General features: G+C 37.9%; 1 long non-coding RNA gene and 1 pseudogene across 3 annotated transcripts in view; one reads left to right on the top strand and one right to left on the bottom strand.

Annotated features, from left to right (window-relative positions):
- LOC141571033 (uncharacterized) overlaps window positions 1-20,799 on the top strand; it is a 98,027-nt gene that overhangs the window by 69,826 nt on the left and 7,402 nt on the right. The window contains exon 4 of one of the 3 annotated variants that reach the window (XR_012495508.2): window positions 19,044-19,170. The exons of the other annotated variants lie outside the window; for them this stretch is intronic. This is a non-coding gene — a long non-coding RNA (uncharacterized LOC141571033). Of the gene's footprint in view, window positions 1-19,043; window positions 19,171-20,799 lie in introns of those variants that run through there. 3 annotated transcript variants of the gene reach the window in all.
- LOC109452808 (large ribosomal subunit protein eL22-like) lies at window positions 8,485-10,838 on the bottom strand (annotated as a pseudogene).

Here is a 20,799-nt window from a genome sequence, read left to right as displayed (position 1 = left end):
AATTAAGACTAGTACTCTTCTGATGTCAAATCATACTTTCATTCCATTTGTCATTAAGGTTATACCATAGCAGAGTAAAAATACATTAGATAGTTTTATTTTCCTTTTTCAAAATTTTGTAAAAGCCTCCCTTGAATATTTTGGAAAATCATCCATCAAATGCTCTGGCCTCGAGCCTCTTGTAAGGAAAGGCTTTTGGTTATCAATTCAATTTCTTTAAGCTTTCTCTTTGTTTATTGAGGCTTTCTATTTCTTCTTAAGCCAATTTTAATAATTAACTATTTTTCTAGATATTTATCCAATTTATCTACATTTTCAAATCTGTTAACATTTAATTCATATTATTATTTTATTATTTTAAAAACACTACTGTTCTGATTATGTCCTATTTTTGTTTTAAATATTGTTTATTTTCCCTTTTCTTTTTTTTCTTGATCAGTCTTACTGCAGATTTGTTCTACTCATGTTTATAAAGCCCATCTTTCAGTATCAGTATTATTGACACTCGCTGTGATTTCTTTGTGTTCTATTTAACTAACTTTAGCTCTTTATTCTTTTCCTCCTTCCATTTTCTTTGGTATATGATGTGTTATCCTGTCTTGCTTTTTGAGTTGAGTATTTAGTTATCTTTTAAAATATTTTTGCTGAGTGACTTTAAAGTTATAATATTATTATACCTGTATTCCACTGGTTTTTATATGTCCCACATTTGTTGTTATTCAGTTCTAACATTTAACATTTATGTTTTGATTTTGTCTTTATTCTATGAATTATTTATTTCATTAAAACATTTCCAAACGTTTGTTTCTTCAAAACTATCTTATAATTGCTTTTCAGTTTAGTTGAACCAAGATTAGAGAACATGGCTTGTGTCATATTGATTCTTTGAAATAACTTGAAACTTTCTTTGAAATCTAAGATATGTTCAAATTTTTTATGTTCAGTTTTTGTTCATGTGTAATTAAAAAATTATGCCCTCCATTTTTGGGGTGGTGAAGTCTCTCTTATATGTACATGTGTTTCAAAGAAAGTTGAATTTAGTAGTTGAGATTACAATTTTTGTAATTACTGAAAATTGGAATTTATTTCTGCCATCTCAGTTTTTTCTTTTTATCATTCTTTTCTTTGCCTTTTTTACACCTCACAGTTTCTTCTTTTGATGTATTGATAAAGTTTTCTAACCCCCCCCCCCCCTTCTTCCTTTCTCAGAGGGTTTGGAAGTACTGGGTAATATAGAAACATTCATAATTAAATATAAATTGTTTAATAACAAAGTCTGTAGTTACTCATTGTGTCTACCCTCTTCTTCAACATGACAGAAACCTTATCAAATGTTGACAACTCATTAGAATAACCTTCTCTCTCCAGTCTTGCCACTCCACCATCTTGAAATTGTTATCTAGGCCAGTGCTACTGAGAGCGACATTTAAAATTTTATAGTAACCAAATTTAAAAAGTGAAAATAATTTTAATAATGTATATTTTAACTTAAATCCAAAATATTATTTTAATTTGTAATCAATAAAAAAATCATTAATGGGATATTTTACATTCTTTTCTCATACTAAGTTTTTGAAAACCAGGTGCGTTTTACACGTCATCATATCCCAATTCAGATTAGCCACATTTCAAGTGCCCAGTGGTCACATATAGCTAGTGGCTACCATATTGGACAGCTCTAGAGTTCTCATTTTTACCTTATTTCAAACATAAAAATTACCTATAATTGCTAATTATAGTTAGTGTATGTAGTATATCTATATGATATATATATATATATATATATATATATATTATTGTATTATATTATATAGCTAATGTTAACTTTACCAACAAATGTGTCTGATTTTGTGCTCCTTATTATTTTTTAAATCCCTGCGTTCCCCCTAGACTTGCTTTTCTTTTTGTTGAATCACATCATTTGTATTTCTTTTATTGAGGGACTGTTAAATATAGTTAAAAAGGTTTTGGTAGGTCTGAAATGTTCTATTTTACCTTCACTCTTGAATAATAGTTTAGCTGGTTATAATCCTATATTGACAATCATTTTCCCTTAGGGTTTTAAAGATATTACTCCATTATCTCTTCCTTTCAAGTAGTGAGCCTGGCTCCTATTCCCTGTCTTGAATAGAGCACTTTTAGGGCCCTTTAACTTTATGGAGCTGAATTCTGGAGTCATGTGCTTGCTTCTGGATGAAAGTGCAGCAGGCCCATAGCTTCAACCTTCCTCATTCCTTTGTAATTCTCTTCAGTTTTTGATCTATGGTAATGATTATCTTATTTTTGAGTTGGCTATTACTTTCTAGTATTTTATTTTACATTTTGTCTATTATTGACAATGGGTGTATCAAAGCATGAACTGATAGAATTATCTTGTCCAGAAATCAACAAGTATGTTCAAGTAGAATCTTAGGTATTTCATTTATTGTTTTGTTGCATCTATATTATCTTTTCCTACATAATTTCTATCCTTTTCTTCATGGTATATAGGAAAGATACTGATTTTTATCACATATTTGTAATTACACAAGTTCCTTTCTAATACTTCTGCTAATTTTTCAGTTGATTTTATAGGTAATAGGTAAAATAATTGGCAAATAATTTATTTTATCTTCCTCTGTTTAGATATAATTTCCTTTTCTTATTTTATTGCATGGGTTAGAACTTTCATGTTAGTTAAGAGTGGTGATAGCTAATATGTATCTAGTCTCTGACTTTAAAGAAGGTTTGTCTAATGTCTCATCATCAAGTATGATAGTGGAATTCTAGCCAAAATATTAATAAACATTCTTGATTAGGTTAAGGAAGTAGACTTTTATTTCCAGTTTACTGTCTTTAAAACAAATCAGAAATAACTGTAAAATTATTTAAAATATTTTAGTTTCCCTCAAGTTATTCATATGTTTTGACTTATTATTTTGTTAATGTGTATTGATTTTAAAAAATTGAATCATAGTTCATTCCTGAAATAAACCTTATTTGGTCATGGAGTATTATTCTTTCAATATACTATTAGATTTTATTGCTAATATTTTAGTTAGACCTTTAGGTTAAAACAACAAGAGAGATTAGCATGTAGCTTTCCTTTTTGGCTTTCTTAGGTTTTGACTTGAGAGTTATGCAGACTTTGTAAAGTTAACTGGGAAGTTTTCCATCTTTTCATGTGCTCTGAGAAGGTTTAAACAGCATGGGAATTATCTGTTTCTTGAAAGTTTGAAAGAATTCATCTGTGAAACCATCAGATTGTTGTTTCTAAATTGTTATTTTTACATTATGTATTGTCTGTTTCAGATGTAATTTTTAACATTTGCAATTAGTTATTTAATCAGACTATTCATACTTAATCCTTTGTTTTCTGGTGTAATTGCTCACTGTCATTTTATACAACAACTCCTCCATTCTTAAGCTTTCATTTAGTTAAGTGATATTTTAAGACTCTTTAAGAAAGACTATGAGTATTATTCTTAGAGATCTTAGGAAATTTTTATCTGTATCTGATCATTGAAAAATCCTAAGCTATGCTTTAGATTTGGGCTGTTACTTACTGGTTTTTACCTAAACTGTAGTTTACCTTTTCAATGTGCATTACCATCTTTTTTTTCATGTGTGTGGCTTTTTAATATATTTTACATATATATAAAGCTTTTACTTCAGTTCTAGTTCTCATTTTTAATGAAGAATAATCGTTAGACTTGATTATTTATTTGTATTTCAGATACTTGAGGGTTTACTCTGTAATGGGCTCTGATCAAGACACATGTACATAGCTTGTAATTTCTCTCCTAAATCTCTTCTCTTAGATTTCTCCCTCTATATTCTGATTTGATTTGCTGATATACTTTGAGTTTACTTACAATTATTTCTTATCTCAATCATATTTGTTTTCACTTCATCTTCTTATCCTTTCATGTTTTATTCTTAAGAACATTTGCATCGTTTTTACATTCTTTTGAGAATACCAAAATGTCCTATAAATTGGTTTTCTGAATCTTGCATTAAATAATTTTTAGAAGTATGTTTTGTCTCTAAATCTTCGCATTGAGCTTCCTTTCCTCTCATTCTGCTCTATTTTTTCATAGACCATATTTGGTTTATTTCCTTTACTCTGGAATCTCTATGAATAATAGCTGTGTTGACTCAGAGCTTGCCAAAGGGTTTTGAGAATTGCTTCTAGTGTTCACATTCCCTCTTTAGGTCTACTGTTGATGTGTTCAGTTCTCAGCCTGGGGTAAACATCTGTTGTTTTTCCTTCTCACTGCCCCACTTTTAGGAACTTCTCACTGCTCTTTTGGGAGCCAACTCTCCCCTGTTCCACCAAAGTGCCAGGTTCATACCACATTACCCCACCTCCAGGCCTCTTTTAGAGTGCCTGGCAGAGACTAGGCCATTTACTTTTTTTATAGGAATTTTGAAAGTATACAAGGAGACATCTGTTTCTCTCTGGTTCACTGAAACTGCAATATACAATTTAGGAACTGTTCACAGTCATGTTGTCTATCATGTGGCTTGAAGAAGTGGAGAAAGATGATCTGAGATAGAAAAAAAGATGAATAAAGCAGATTAACAGGGATAAACAGAGATGAGAAGGGATTTATAGGTATGGAAATGGGGTAGCTAAAAGGACCCTGAAATGTTGATTGGAGTTTGGAAATATCAGCATGAATTCATGAAAAAAACAGTATATATATATATATATATATATATATATATATATATATATATATATCGTATTAAAATTATAATATATATATATCGATAACAAGTGATGAATACAAGTCACATTTGACTTCTGCAATTACAAGAGGTGCTCAAAGTCCATGATTTTAATACAGTTTTTTCCTTAAACTATGTATACATTTTTTCACTCTCTTTCCATGTCTATGTCTCTTTATCTATATCTATATATCTATATCTATATCTATTTATATCTATCTATCTAGATATGCAGATGATTATAAATGTATATGTATGCATCTTCTTGGAGAAATGAATGAATCCAGTAGGGGCAAGGAAAGTACAAAATGAGCTAGAAATATATTATTATATTAGAAAGTAAGTTAGTGCTCAAAGAATTAAGAAGGTATGTCAAAAGAAGAAGGTGCCACCTTGAAGGGGTCCCACGAACCAAATTTAGGACGATATGAGCATTAAAATAAACAGTGAGAGTATTAGGTTAAAACCTATTGAATAAATAAAAAACTTCAAGTCCAAACTAGTATAAGTAAATAAGTAAATGAATAAATAAACAAATGAAGGAGAAAGGAAAGCTCTTCCAATCAGCTGAACATCAACTAATAGCAACATCATTTGGCAAGCATCATAAAGGTAGCTGACATAAGTAGGAAGTTGTCAATGGATACTAAGGCTGGTGGGTAGAAATTTGATGGTGAGGGACAGAATACTGTTATAATATCAGAACATTTACCAACAAAATACTAATAAAATACAAAGGGGGGAATGGTGAGTTTTATAGTGGAGAAACCTGGCAGATACCAACTTGATCAGGTCATCAAGGATAATATGACCAATACTGGAAGAAGTCGACATAGTTTTTCTACTGATGTGAAGTACAACGAAGGCAACAGCATCACTTCTGTGATTATTTCTCACAGAAATAATCTGTGGAATTATGGCCTTGTCTTCTAGTATTTCTGTTGAGAAGTTTGATGCCAATGTCATTTGGTCCCTTACACGAAAGCTGCTTTTTCTCTATAAAGTTTTTAGCATCCAATCAGATGAGCAAAAACAAAAAAGAAAGAGTGAAAATACCTTAAGGGACTTGTGAGACACCATCAAGTGGACCAATATTTGCATTATAGGGGTCATAAAAGGAGAAGAGAGAGAATAAGAGGCAGAAAATTTATTTAGAAAAATAATGGCTGGAAACTTGTCTAACCTGGGGGAAGAACAGACATTAAAATCCAGGAAGCCTAGTGAGCTCCAAAGGAGAGGAGTACAAAGAGACCCACTCTGAGACACATTATAATTAAATTGTGAAAAGTTAAAAACAAAGAGAGACTCAAAAGCAGCAAGAGAAAAACAACTTGTTATGTACAAGGGCACCCCCATAAGACTCACCAAATTTTTCAGCAGAAACTTTTCAGGCCAGAAGGGAATGGCATGTTATATTCAAAGTGCTGAATGAAAACCTACCAACCTAAAATTCTCTACTTAGCAAAGATGTTCTTCAAAATTGAAGCGATAAAGAGTTTCCAGACAAACAAAAACTAAAAGAGTTAATCACCACTAGACTAGCCTTCAGGAAATGTTAAAGGGACATCTTCAAGCTGAAACAAAATGATGCTAATTAGTAACAAGAAAACATTGAAAATATACATCTCACTGGTAAAGGTAAATATATAGTCTAATTCAGAATACTCTAATGTTGTAATGGTGGTGGAACCAATATTGATACATTATTATGAACTGAGGTCCATCGTTTATTCAGATTCCCTTAGTTTTCTCTAATGTTCTTTTTCTGTCCCATGATCCCAGCCAGGATACAACAATGCACTTAGTTGTCATATGTCCCCATGACCCCCTTGACTGTTAATTTCTCAAAAACTTTTCTTGCTTTTATGATTTTGACCATTTTGAATGTCCCTCAACTGGGATTTGTCTGATGTTTTTCTTATGACCATGGTTTTTTTTCTCAGGTGTTTTGGGAAGGAAGGCCACAGAAGTAAAGCTCCTTTTTCATTATATCAACTCAAGAATACACACTGTTTATAAACTATGACTTATCACTCACCGTTGATGTTAACCTTGATCACCTGGCTGAGTTAGTGTTTGAGAGGTTTCTCCACCGTGATGTTACTTTGATTACTCCCCTTTTCATACTGTATTGTTTGGAAGGAAGTTACTATGTGTAGCCCACATTTAAGAAGTGAAAACTATGTTCCACATTCTTGAGGGTGGAATATCTACATAAATTACTTGGAATTCTTCTACATGGATCCCTTTGTCTTTTTGGTCTATTTTGGGGAAAAGTTCCCAAGTTTGTATTTCAATTCTTATATTGACTTTTTCATTTCTGGGGTCATATTTTTAAATTTCCAATATCTACCTTTCTGTTCTCTTTTATTATTTTTATTTTTAAAAGATTTTAATTAAAAATACAGCTGACGTAAGTAGTATATTAGTTTTAGGGGTACACCATAGGTATTCAACATTTATATACCTAAAGAAGTGATCACCATAAATCCAGCAACCATCTGACACCATGCTATGCTATCACAATATTATCGACTATTTTCCCCATGCTGTACATTACATCCCCATGACTTATTTGTTTCATACCTGGAAATTTGGACCTCTTATTCCCCTTCACATTCCCCCACCCCCCGCTTTTAAAAAATTTCAATTACACTTGACATTCAATATTAATTTATATTAATTTCGGGTGTACAGCATAGTGGTTAGACATTTATATAAGTTAAGAAGTGTTCCTCCTAACTAGTACCCAACTAGCACTATACATAGTTATTACCATATCATTGACTATATTTCCTATGCTATACTTTACATTCCCATGACTACTTTGTAACAACCAATTTGTACTTCTTAATCCCTTCCCTTTTTTCACCCACACCCCAACCTGTCCCATCTGGCACCTATCAAAATGTTCTCTGCATCTATGAGTTTGTTTCTGTTTTGTTGTTAATTTTGTTCTTAGATTCCACATATAAGTGAAATCACATTGCATCTCTCTTTCTCTGTCTGATATACAGTAGTACCTCAGTTTTTGAACGTCTCCATTGACAAACATTTCAGTTTATGAATGCCATAAACCCAGAAGTAAATGCTTCGGTTTTTGAACACACCTCAGAAGTCGAACATGTCACACGGCTTCCACTGAGTGCAAGATCCTGAGGCCTAACTGTTGGTTGTTTTCGAATGTTTCAGAATGGATTACGTTAGAAAACCAAAGTACCACTGTACTCTACTCCACCCTCCACATCTATCTATGTGACTGCAGATGGCAAGAACCCATTCCCTTCCAAGGCCAAGCAATATTTCATGTATATATGTACAATTTCTTTGTGCATTCATCCATTGATGGACACCTAGGCTGCCTCCACATCTTGGCCATTATAAACAATGCTGCAGTAAACATATAGATGCACACATCCCCTCGAAGTAGCGTTTTGGGTTTCTTTGGATAAATACCCTGAAATGGGATTACTGGGTCCTTCTTTGTCTCTTGTTACCACCTTTGTTTTAAAGTCTATTTTGTCTGGTATAAGTATTGCTACTCCAGCATTTTAATTTTTATTTTTTATTTTTGAGGTTTTCTTTTTCATTTCCATTTTCATGAAATATCTTTTTCCATTCCTTTACTTTCTATCTGTGTGTGTCTTCCAATCTGAAGTGAATCTCTCTCTCTCTCTCTCTCTCTCTCTCTCTCTCTCTCTCTCTCTCTCTCTCTTTTGATTCCTAAGTTTTATTCAAGAACTCATACAAAACATTCCAGAGTAATGAGTTTTAATCCTCATCTTCCTCCTCTTCTTCATCCTGGTTAATCTGGAAATAACGCAATTCGTAACTTTCTTGACTGTTAGCAACTATGCGCAAACAATCACGTAGATTGTTCTTCTTCAAATACTTTTTGGTGAGATATTTCAAATACCTTTTGGAAAAAGGCACCTCAGAAGTGACAATGATCATGCTCTTGCTCCTTTCAATGGTTACAACCCCTCCACCGAGATTCCCAGCTTTTCCATTCACTTTGATTTTCTCCTGAAGAAACTGCTCAAAATTGGCAGCATCCATAATTCCATCTTCTACAGGTGGGTGCCGTCAAGGGTAAACTTCAGAACCTGCTTCTTTTTATTGCCTCCCTTAGCCACAAGCTTTTTCACAGAAGCTATGGCGGCAGCCAAGACAGAAAGGGTGAAGTGAGTCTCTTGTAGGCAACATATGTAAGGATTTTGTTTTCTTATCCATTCATTATCCATCCATTTGTTTTCTTATCCTTTGTGTTTTGATTAGAATATTTAATCCATTTACATTTAAAGTAATTGTTGATAGATAGATATGTAACTATTGCCATTTTATTATTCATAATTTTGATTTTTTTTTTTTTTTCTGTTTTAAAGAAGTCCCTCTAACATTCCTGTAATACTAGTTTGGTGGTGATGAACTCCTTTAAATTTTTCTTATCTGAGAAGCTCTTTATCTGTCCTACAATTTTAAATTATAGCCTTACTGGATAGAGTAGTCTTGGTTGTAGATCCTGACTTTTCATCACCTTGAATATTTCATGCCAATCCACTCCGGCCTGCAAAGTTTCTATTGAGAAATCAACTAACAGTCTTATGGGAGCTCCCTCATAAGTTACTAGTTGCCTTTCTCTTGCTGCTTTTAGGATTCTCTGTCTTTAACCTTTGCCATTTTAATTATAATGTGTCTTGGTGTGGGCCTGTTTGGGTTCATCTCGTTTGGGACTCTGTGCAATTCCTGAGCTTGTATGTCTATTTCCTTCACCAGGTTAGGAAAGTTTTCAGTCATTGTTTCTTCAAATAGGTTCTCAATCTCCTGCTTTCTCTCTTCTCCTTCTGGTGCCCTTGTGAGGTAAATGTTGTTACACTTGATGTTGTCCCAGAGGTCTCTTAAACTATCCTCATTTTTGTGGATTCTTCTTTCTTTTTGTTGTTCCTATTGGTTGTTTTTGGCCACCTTGTCTTCCAAATCACTGAGTCGATCCTCTCTTCATCTAGTCTGCTGGTTATTCCTTCCAGTATATTCTTCATTTCAGTTACTGTATTCTTCCCCTCTGAATCATTCTTTTTTAATGATTTCTGTGTCCTTTTTTATGCTTGCTATCTCTTTGTTGAAGTTTTCACTAAGCTCCTTGAGCATCCTTATAACCATTGTTTTGAGCTCTGTCTCTGGCAGATTGCTTATCTCCATTTTGCTTAGTTCTTTTTCTGGATTTTTCTCCTGTTCTTTCACTTGGGACACATTTCTTTGTTTTCTCATTTTGGCTGCCTTTCTATGTTTGTTTCTATGTATTAGGTAGATCTTCTGTGTCTCCAAGTCTTGGCCAGTGGCCTTATGTAGTAGGTGCCCTGTGGGGCCCAGTGGCATAGTCTCCATGGTCATCTGCTTTGGGTGCTCCAGGAGTGTCCCTTGTGTGGGTTCTGTATACCTTCCTATTATAGTTGAGCCTTGATTGCTATTGGCATGTCATTGGGTGGGACTGACCACTAGCTTTACTGGCTGTGGGTTTTGGCCACATCCACAGCTTACAGGATGCTGTGTGTGTGGAGGGGGGCGTGGGGGAGCATTTACACAACTGGAATATGATTCACCCCAGTTGGCTCTGGTGCCTGTTGAGACCACGCTTTGAGTGTGCTGCTTGTGGGGTTAATTGGTCAGTGTTCTGTTGTGGTCTGAAGCCAACCTCCAAGTATATTGGATCTGGGGCATCTTAGGAGGGGTTCCAGTGCAAGCCCAGGTCACCCACTGCCTGTGACTGTTGGGGGACTACCTGGTAGGAGCTACAAAGGGATCCTTGGTTGTTCACTGCCTGTGCTGAACCTGGAGATGCATAGGAGAGGTCACGCTATGATCCAAGGTCATCTGCCACCAGTACCAGGCCTGGATAAATCTGCAAAAAGCCAGGAGACCAAAGGCCTGCTGTCACTGCCAGCTCCCTTAAGGTTCAGCTGCTGATAGATCCTCATGTAGTATGCAAGTTTGGTGAGACAGGGTCTCAGGGAGTTACTAGAGTGGGAAGAGTTGTGGTGCCCAGGTTAGTGTAGACTCTGGTTTGGTGCCAGTGCTGAGCTTGGAGCTACTCAGCAAAAGTCTCAGAGCACACCAAGGCCAGTCATCGCCCAGTGGGGGTCTGCCAGACTCTGATAATTTTCCAAGAAAGAGTACAATGTGAGCAAGGCTGGCTGCTCACAGAGAAAGTGCCTTTGGTGTTGGGGAAGTTGGGTGGGGCAGTATCCCAGTGAGTCAGCAGGCTGAAGCAGTAGAGTTCACCAGGCCAATCAGATTCAGATTTGGCTGTGGTGGGGGCGGGCCTAACACAAGAAAGATGGTGCCCACCTGCTGGCTGCACAAGAGAAGGACCTCACATTGGGAAAATGCTGACTGTCCTCCAGTCCCCCCCCCACCCCATGCCACACACCTCAGTTTGTACCCTGGTTTGTCTCTGACACCTCTTGAGTCACCGTCCCTCTGCTGGAGCTCAAGGTGAGTGCCTGCGAATGAGTGAGTTTGTGAGTGGACTGTTTATGAGCACATCTGGGTTTCCCGCAGTCTTCCGTCCCACTTGGACAGTCAGAATGCCCACTGTTTTTCACAGTCAGATGTTGTGGGGATCCTGGTGTGGGGGCTGGGGCTCCACACTCTTCCTGGGGGAACCTCCTCAGCCAAGATATCCCTCCCAGTTCTCAACCACCACACATAGGTGTGGGGCCCATTCCACGTCTCTGCCCCTCCTACCAGTCTCGATGTGGCTTCTTCTTTAGATTTTTAGTCATAGGACTATTGGGCTAGACTTCAGATGTTTCTCTGGTTGATTGTGCTATATTGCCCTTTTGTTCTTTGCATGTCGCGTTTTAGGATTACCTGTTCCTATTCCACGGATGAAATATTTTCTCTTGTTTTTTTTTACATTTTTGCCCTACAACTATTTTCTTCAAGTTGCTTTCATCTGTTTGTTTGTTTGTTTGTTTGTTTGTTTATCTTTTTGGGCACCTGTCTTTCATACTATAGATCTTCTTCACTTTGTACTTGGCAACTCCTTCATACTTGAGAGTGGATCACAGGAAGGCGATTGGAAGCCCCGAGAGGGCAAATTTTGTTTACTTTGAGTCTCACTATAAGGGGTTTTTGCTGTGTCACTTCATTAGGGAGATCCCAAAGTCAATATGCTTAAGTTTTGTTTCTTATTCTGATTGGATTTCCCAGAGCAGGCTGTGCCAATTTCTTTCCTGAAGAGTTATATGTCTGCTTGTCAGTGATAGGGAGAAGAAGGGTAAAGGTCTCAACATTGTGAACCTACATTTTCACTTTAACCCTCTATTTTCAGTGTGATACTCCCCCTTCCCCCAACTGTGCTATGGTGTCCCATTGTCAAGAAAGCCTAAGTTTTACCTTCTTTGGGGAACAAATCTCCAATTTTCTGCCAGGGTAAGGGAGGGAGCAATCATTAGTGGCATCTAGAGATCTCAGAATTTCTTTGACTTTTCTCCTGATTTTAGCTCCCCTTCTATAACCCCTCCGCTGACTGCCTCCTCCCGCCCCATAAACACACACACTTTAAGAGGTACCTGGTGCTAACTCTTAGGTGTTCCATGATATAAACTGGGTTGATTCTCTTACTTCTCCAATTTTCTCTTAGTATTCAGTTTTCTGCAGATGCTAAGTCAGTTACACATTCATCCATCTGCTCTCCAGCTTCCAACATTTTGTTGTTCTAATTCTTTCCAGAATGTTTGTCTTATGGGAGAGGAAGAAGAGAAAAAAATGTATGTTCAGTCCTCTATCTTTAACCAGAAGTCATTAAGATCTGTATTCTCTAGTTCATAGCTCTTTCCATAGAGAAAGCCTTGTGCATATATGTATAGGCTTAAGCACAATGTGAGAAGGTAGCATTTGTTTGGGCAAGGTTGACTATTGCCACCATTGTTATGATTTCTTCTGGGAGAGGCCAGGAGCTCAGAGAGTCATATGGTGAGCTTCGTGTTGTAGATTAAGAATTACAGTCATTTTATTATTGTGAAAAATATTTCAATAATTGCAAAGGTGTATATATTTTGCTAAGGCCCTATTTTAAAAGAAAGTAAATGCATATTTTTGTTAAAGTAAGAGGTGACATTTTTTTGAGCCTGTATTATATTACAAGAACCACCCTGCTACCTGTAAATGGCTCTCTCCTCTCCTAGAGGTATGGTGCTACCTACAAATAACATCTTTTAACTTCTCTAGTAGTTAAGGAGAGGGATTTCTGGTCAACCCCTCCATAGCAATAACTAAGGATGTTAGATAATACAACACCATAATTTAGCATATTTTCCCATGAGGTAATTTTGTTATCCTGAATTGTGATTATCTTCTATTTGTTCCCTGGTTTGGGGGTAGACTAGATTAACATAATAGTTAGAAAAAAGCAATCTACTACAAGCCCTTTTAGCTGGGACTCTACAGTTTTGCCCATGTCTACAACAAATTACTTACGGGGACTACGTTTCCGAAGATGCAGCAGAACACTTCCCAGGTTCCCAGGCTTTTGACTTTCCAGACTTTGTTGTCCCTCTGAATGGATATAGAAAGTTTAGGAAGGAGAGTCAAGTGAATGGGAGCAGGATCCCCCCAAAATAGACCACATGGAAGTTAGACGAATGACTTTCATTTCCTGGATGTTAGTGAATCAGGAGGAATACAATGAGGGTTGATATGAGGTTTTCCAGCCTTTGTTTTCAGGAGGTCTTTATTTTATAAAACAAAGTCTAGAATAGGGTTGTCAGAAGTTCTTTGCAAAAATATGGACCATTATGTGTGTGTGTGTGTGTATGTGAAATACATTTTTAGTCAAAATATTTATTGAAACATTTCAATGGAATGTTTCTTTTAGAAAGAATTGTTTCACTGCATGTGAGCCTCATGGAAAAAAATGTTGTAAAATTGAGTAGTTCATTTGACACAGATCCAGTTCACATTCTGCTTCCCTCATCCACACGTTATTATTTCTATTGAAAATTCTTTTTACACCTTCATTTGAGACAGGAACTGATACATAACACTAAAACAATTTCAACAAATGTCAACACAAAAGTCAAGAAGAAATACTCCAGGTGTATTTTCTGAATCAATAAAAATGTTATTAATAATAAAAAGACATTTGCAGTTTGTAAATTTTCATTTTGCTGGGCAGGAAGCCAAAATTCTGGATAATCAGTTTAATACCAGATACTCGGAAGCTGACTTGAGAAGGAAGGTTTTCCTCATTGTGCTTCCTTGGACTTAAGGTTAGTGACTATTTGTCAAGACTGTGATAGGGACCTTCGGTGCCCTCCTTCCTGGTGATGTTTCTCAGCTGAGCCTGTGAAGGGACTGGAGCACTACCTTTGTTCTTTGCTGTCCCCTGTGGCGGCCCCCTCAGAGATCAGGCCAAGAAAAGACTGTTTTAGGACCTGGAGGCTCTCTAACCCATTGCTGAGCATTAAGCAACTTTAAACTACTGATCCCAGCTGTTTTTCTCAGCGCAGGTGAATTATAGAAGTTATGCGAAGGCCTTTCTATTCTTTTTCGGGTAGTCAGATTCAGATATTTGAGTACAGTAATTTTTTTAAAGCATTTTGTCAGTGAGACTCTTTTTTAAAAAAGTCGTAACCAAATAATAGTTTTTTGTCTCTCTATGATTAATTGGTGAATTCTCTACCCAATTAACTAAGGCAAACTTCAAATTTGCATTATTGCTGCCCTTTCAGAATCCAATAGCACTTAAAAAAAAAAAAAAAGCATTCAATGGCTCATTTCAGCTCTACCTAAATGTCCTTACAGCGTAAACGTTATTTTTGGCTCAGGGCATATGCTTTCGTCTATCTCCCCAAAGCTTTCCCCCCCTACGCCCAGCCGGTGGAAACCCAGCTATGCTGAGTCTATTCAGGCCCCTTCACATTTGCATGTCTATCAGCAGTCTTTCACAGCCCAGTGGCCCCAACAAGTACTTTCCAATGGCCGCATTGTTCTTCAGAACCACCTCCAAATCAGATCTTCCAGCTTCCTTCTCCCTTGCAGTTTCAAGTGTGGTTGAAACACCTGTTAGTTTTCTTGGCATCCCAAAGCCTTTACTTTCTACTTAGAAGAATTTTACCTTCCCTACTTGCTGAGATGGCTATTTGTGGGGAAATGCTTGAATTTTCCCCTTGGCAAAGTCATTAGAAGCTCCCTTCAGTTTTATATGACACGATTTGATCCTCCTTATTGCTCCTTTCCATTTCATTCAAAAAAGGCTGTATTGCCACATGGATGGGAGAATGAAAAATACTTGTTTTTCTCTCTCTCTTTATAAATTTAAAATTTCCTGAAAGTTAAAGTCTATATGAATGCAACGTAATTATATTGATAATATTGTGAAAATGTTTTAGATTAGACTATAAAATATCACCATGTTCAGGGAGATGAATTAAAATCTACTGCAAATATTTATTATATATTTTGACATTTTGACACTTACAGAAGAGTTGGGCAAGACTCTGAGTGGATGTGTTTATTCTGACTTGTGTGGTTATATATGTGATATATACATACATTACATATATATTTATTATACGCATGTGTATATATGTATTTGAACATATACAAATTCACGATTATATGCATTGAAGACTGAAAAAATAAAATCTTTCATTTGTTTTATTCTTTAAAATCTATACTTAAGGTCTGTACAGTGGTCAGCTCATCTGTAAATCCATGAAATGCTTTTACATACATTAATTTGATATTAACATTAGACTTGAGTAAGACAACCCACTTTTACTTCCATGTTATGAATTAATTATTGTCTTTATAATTAATAACTACTTTATCATTCAAATACTTGGAAACAGATCCAAGCTTTGTGATTTCTGACCTTTACTGGCCTTTTCTCCTTGTTCCCAGCAGCGTCTTCCCAAATTGCAGTTATTTTATGTGATAGTCTATCACTTTTATTGAGTTAGAGTTTTAATAATAACAGATAATTAATTACAAAGCAAGTTATAAAATTCAGTTAATGCAGGTAATGCTTACTAACTTGTATGTAAAAATAGTTTAAAATGGTTTATACTCATTGAGCTCAGTGAAGTTGTGTGTGTTTTAAAATTATGTATTGTTTGTTTCTAAGTAATTTTGCTTCACAACCCAGAAAGCTTTATTCACTGTTTCCCAGGCGGGTGGCAAATTGGCTTTTTTGGTTTCAACAAATCATCTTTGGGTTTCTGATTAAACTGTATATAAAATATAGAGGGTGCCAAAAAAATGTATACACATTTTAAGAAAGGAAAAAACTGTATTAAAATTATGCTGATGGTAACCACTTTGAGCACCTCTTGTAATTGCAGAAGTCAAACGTCACTTGTGTTCATCTTTTGTTATTGGTATATATTGAGTATTACAGTTTTAATACAGCTTTTTCCTTTCTTAAAATGTGGATGCATTCTTTGGTTATCAGTATTTATACTGTAGAGTCACTCAAGTGAAATGGTACACATTGCCATTCTTGGACATTTTGTGATTATAACCAGAGAAAGCTAAATGGAATAGAGTCTAAGGAAAAATTAAAAAGCCTCGACTACCCAAACGAATGTGGTATTCAGGCCAGAGATCCCCAAGTCCCCTGGCATCTCTGGGACACTGGGATGACCAGAGGGACAGCGGTGCACGTATTCAAAGCTTGACCTTATTTCCTGTGGGTGCCCCTTTCCTTTTCCTTCTGGGTGGAAGGATTTTTTCCACAGATAGGCTCTAGTCCCTGAAACCACTGCAGTAGGCAGTTATCATTCTCTCCAAATGTATATATTTTTTCTTTTCTAGGTTTAGAAGGAGGTTGGCTGTAGGAAGGAAAAGTTGGGACTATCTAAAGGCAGGATGAGAGAATCAAAAAGTCTGCTGCAAAGACTGTGCTCCTGAGAGACAGAGAATCTGCGGAGCTTGCAAGGGCTCCATGGGAAATGCGTCTAAACTGTGCAGGGCCGGAGATGGGATTAGACACAGCCCCCCCGCCTGTGGCAGCACAGAATGCTCATTCAGCTCAGGGCTACTTCTGCCCCCTTTTCTCTGGGGAGTGGCCAGGAGAGAGGGCAACCATGTCACCGTGTTTCCCAAGCAGCAAACAGTGGAGGTTGCCAGAGGTGAAAGGTTAAACACTGGTGTCAATAAAGTGATGGGGATTTTTGAGAAGGGGGAGTAGGTCAGCAAGGAGGTTGGGGAAAAAGTGGGGGGAGGTGAGAGCCCTGACATGCCTGTCCCAGAGTTGAGAGAAAACAGACTGACCACTTCTCCCTCCCCCCAACTGTAGACCCTGCATTTGTGCATTGGCGGTTGCGATTTGATCTTTTCCCCTTGATTCCTTCAGCCTTGTGGTTTGGCATTTGCCTCAGTGCTATAGGTTTATACGCAGGATGTTCACAGAAGATGCTTGTTAAATTGTCCTGATCCTGCCTAGACTTTGGCTCTTCTAGAAATGTTCTGCTTTTGGAATTGCTTTTAATATTGGGCATAGTTTTTTACATTGCTCTAATGGTTGCTAATTATTCTGTACTAAAGGTAGCATTGATTTTTGGAAGGAGCTTCAAGTCACTCAGAATCATAAATCTGAAAAAGGTAGAAAATGAAGTTGGGACTTAACTGAAAATTAACCCCCTCGAAACCATGGGGTTAATAGAAAATAATGCATATTTTTTGTGATATATATATATATATATATATATATATATTTTTTTTTTTTTTTCTTCCCCCTGAAAATATTCCAAAATAATTTTACTAAATGTTAGTACATCTGGGGTAAGTCATTTTGTAGGGCTCAGTTTACTTAGCGAGTATTTGTTTAGAAAGAAAGGCTGTTTTCTTCCCGTATCGTCATGTCCGCCATGACTGATGCTTCCTTGAGAGCTGAAGAGAGGCTCTACTCATAGCTTAGGAGAAAAAGGACCCAGTTACCTCTTGGATCACATTCAGATTGGTTGCCAGGACCCCTCCTTGGAGGAATCTGCCACCTAAGTCAAGTGGAGAAAAGTACACTCTGTTCTGGTGGTGAGATGCAGGCATACGCATTGGGGACCTGTCTGGGACTGGGTCTACCTAGTGGTGATTTTTTGCTTTATTTGGCAGCTTCACCCCTGACTTCCTGACTGAATTTAAGAACTCCCCACTTGGGTTTATGTTTTCTTACCTATAAAGTAGAAAGAAAAAAAAAAAAAAAGGATGATTTCTCTCTTTGTACAACCCAGCGCAATAAGGATGGCTTTGAAATTCTTTGGGCTCACAGAGGAAAAAGAGAGAAAGAAACAGAAAAACATAAGGAAGGATAAGAGGAGAACACAATACAGATAAAGGACTGGCAGGGAAAAGATAAAAGAAACAGTGGGGAAAAGAAGAAAAGAAAGAAAGAGAACGAAGAGAGGGAGAAAGTGGAAAGGAGGGATGAAAGCAGAAACACGGAGCAAGGAAAGAATGATTCTTTTCAGACAGGAGTCAGGGTAAACCTGACAGTGTCTAATGCACCTGGGGAGACTGAGTGAGCTTTGGGTTGAAAATCTTCAGGGGTCTATTTTCTCAGTTATCCTGGAGACAGAATTCCAATGCCTGGAAAACACCAATGTGTGTTCTTTTTGTGGTGCCGGATCCTGGGACTGGAAGGAGAGAAAGTAATAGATTTCAGCCTCAGGCTTGTTATGGGAACCAAACCACAGGGCTGGGTGGGGAGGGGAGAGATTCTCAGGTTGGGGGAAAATTTGTGAGTGTCTAAAGTGGGATAAAATTTCAATTATATGAAATCATATATATAAATTTTGAAACACATAATTTTATTTGCTATAGGGCAATGTATGTAAAAAAATCAATATAAAAACAATCAAGATAGAAATGCTAACATAATACTACCATGAATGAACTCATATGTGCCCACTCCCAGCTCCCACCTTCAAAACATATTAGCTACTCTGTGCGTGTGGACCGTGGAGAACCGTGAAAGCTCCTTTGGCTTTGTTGCTGGCACACTGTCTTATAGAAACCTTATATTCCCAACCCAAAATGGAGCCATGGTCTGACCCTGGGATGGAGTATTTAGACAGAATGTAGACTTCCTCAGTTGGGCCTCAGTGATTCAGCCACAGACCTGCTTCCCCCTCATAGGGGGAAGGTTCTGGTCCCCTCACAGGGAGGAGATCCAGGTCCTTCTCACAGTGAAGGAGGTCCTGTTTCCCTCACAGGAAAGAAGTCCCTGTCCCCTCACAGGAGCTACCAAACTCAGGTCTGTGTTTAGAAATCAACATCTGGGGTTGCTAGAGGGATTGTCAGTCCTCAGACCAGGTTTCCTTTTCCAGGTGAAGAGTATGAAGAACCCCAAAGGGAACTTCCCCAGGGAGCTTCCTCTCGGTGTGCGCAAGAGCCAAGGAAGGAAAAGGAGAAGCAGGGAAGCCGGCTGGTTGGAAAGTGCTAACGACACCCCACCCCCAGCATCATGCCCCCACTTCCCATCCCCTCGCACCACCCCCATCCCTCTGGTAACGCAGGGTGTAATCTCGCTTCTAAACACAGAATTACAGAAAACCAGGGGAAAAAGCCCCGCAAGGAATAATTAATTTCTGCTTCCTCATGCAAATCCTTTGGCCAGTCATTTAAGGTTCAGAGCAGGACCAATTCAGCTCCTTGTGCAAATTCCAAACTGAAGGCATTTAGAAAAGAAGAGAGAGGGAGAAGAGAGAAATTGAATGGATTTACTTTTCTAAGAACCAGAATTAACAAAGGTTCCATTTTCCATGGTTATGGGTCTGGCTAGACAGCCCTCACTGACAAGCTCTCCAAACACATGTGCTGGCCTGTTGAAAAGGCCTCAGTGTTGACTGACAGATAATTGAAGTGACAAATTGTTTCATTGTATTTGGCAGGGAGAGTGCTGTATTAGATAATTATGGGGAACAGAGGAGCTCTGGGGTCTTAGGTCACAAGACATGCCTGACCCTATTTTCTTAAAACTCTGAATGGAGTTCTTGGTCCCAGAGGACCTGAGTGTGAGGCTGTCTCTTTTTTTGTTGGTGTTGAGTTTTTTTCTTCCCCTTTACCTCCCCCTCTGCCTTCACTCCCCACCCCTCCCCGCTTTTCTGATCTAATGATTAAGAAGAGCTAAAGAATATAGAGACCTCCAGAGCCGAGAGAACAGGCCTTACTCTTACCCCCACCGCACTCCCAACTCCAATTCCTTGCATTTTAGGAAAAGAGCTTGTGGATTTTATCTGTGGTAGCAAGTGTGCAAACTCTTCTTAGCTGCCTACAGTGACCTGAAAGGGGCTGGCTGCTCCTGGCGGGAAGGTGGCTGAGACAAATGAGTCACGTCAAATGTTCGTGGGGCTGGGGGCACATCCTAGCTGAATAAGGGGAGCAGAGCTGCTTCTGTGTGCGGCCTCGCGAGGTGAGATTTTTCACAGTCATCAATTTTTCCTGACCTTAGTTTTCCTGAGGGAAAATTTGGGCCAGAAGAGCTGGAAAGATTATAAGGTAGTACAACCATCTCATTTTCCAGATGAGCCCTGAGAATGCCACACAATTTGTTAGTGGAAAAACAGAGTCGACTTCAGGTTGTGGAACCTGAATCCAGTGTTCTTTTCTCCAAACCATGGCGCTTCCTGGGAGATAATGAAAAACACGTATATGAGGGGAAACTACAATAACAGTGTCTTCCTCTGCCTTCCTAGCTTCCCTTACTACTGTATAAGCCTCCAGGAAACTGGAAACGGCTCCACACAACAATATTTAGCTTTCTGTGTGGATGGGGCCCAGGGCAGTCATTCTTGGGGGAGGGGAGAGAGACCCTCAGAATAGAGGTGCCTTTGGATGGTTCAGTGGGAGCCACGAGCAGGCTGGAGGGGCTGGGGAAAGAGCCTCCTATTTACTCTTAGAGGGGAAAGTGAATGGCTAGTCTTTCTGCTTCGGCACCACTGTCTTCTACCTGCCTGCCGCCTGCTTGTGGGAGAGGGGGACAGTAGTGACATAGGGTGTGAGGATTTTCAATACAAACCTCATTTGTTCTCTAGTTTTGATGCTTTGGAAGATTCCCTTCCCCTTTTAAATGGAAAGGTTTTA

Source organism: Rhinolophus sinicus, chromosome 16 (assembly GCF_057876585.1).
Source record: "Rhinolophus sinicus isolate RSI-liver-muscle chromosome 16, RSI-T2T, whole genome shotgun sequence".
NCBI lineage: Eukaryota > Metazoa > Chordata > Mammalia > Chiroptera > Rhinolophidae > Rhinolophus > Rhinolophus sinicus.
The sequence above is the reverse complement of the archived record's forward strand: the minus strand, read 5'-3'. Positions and strand labels throughout refer to the sequence as shown.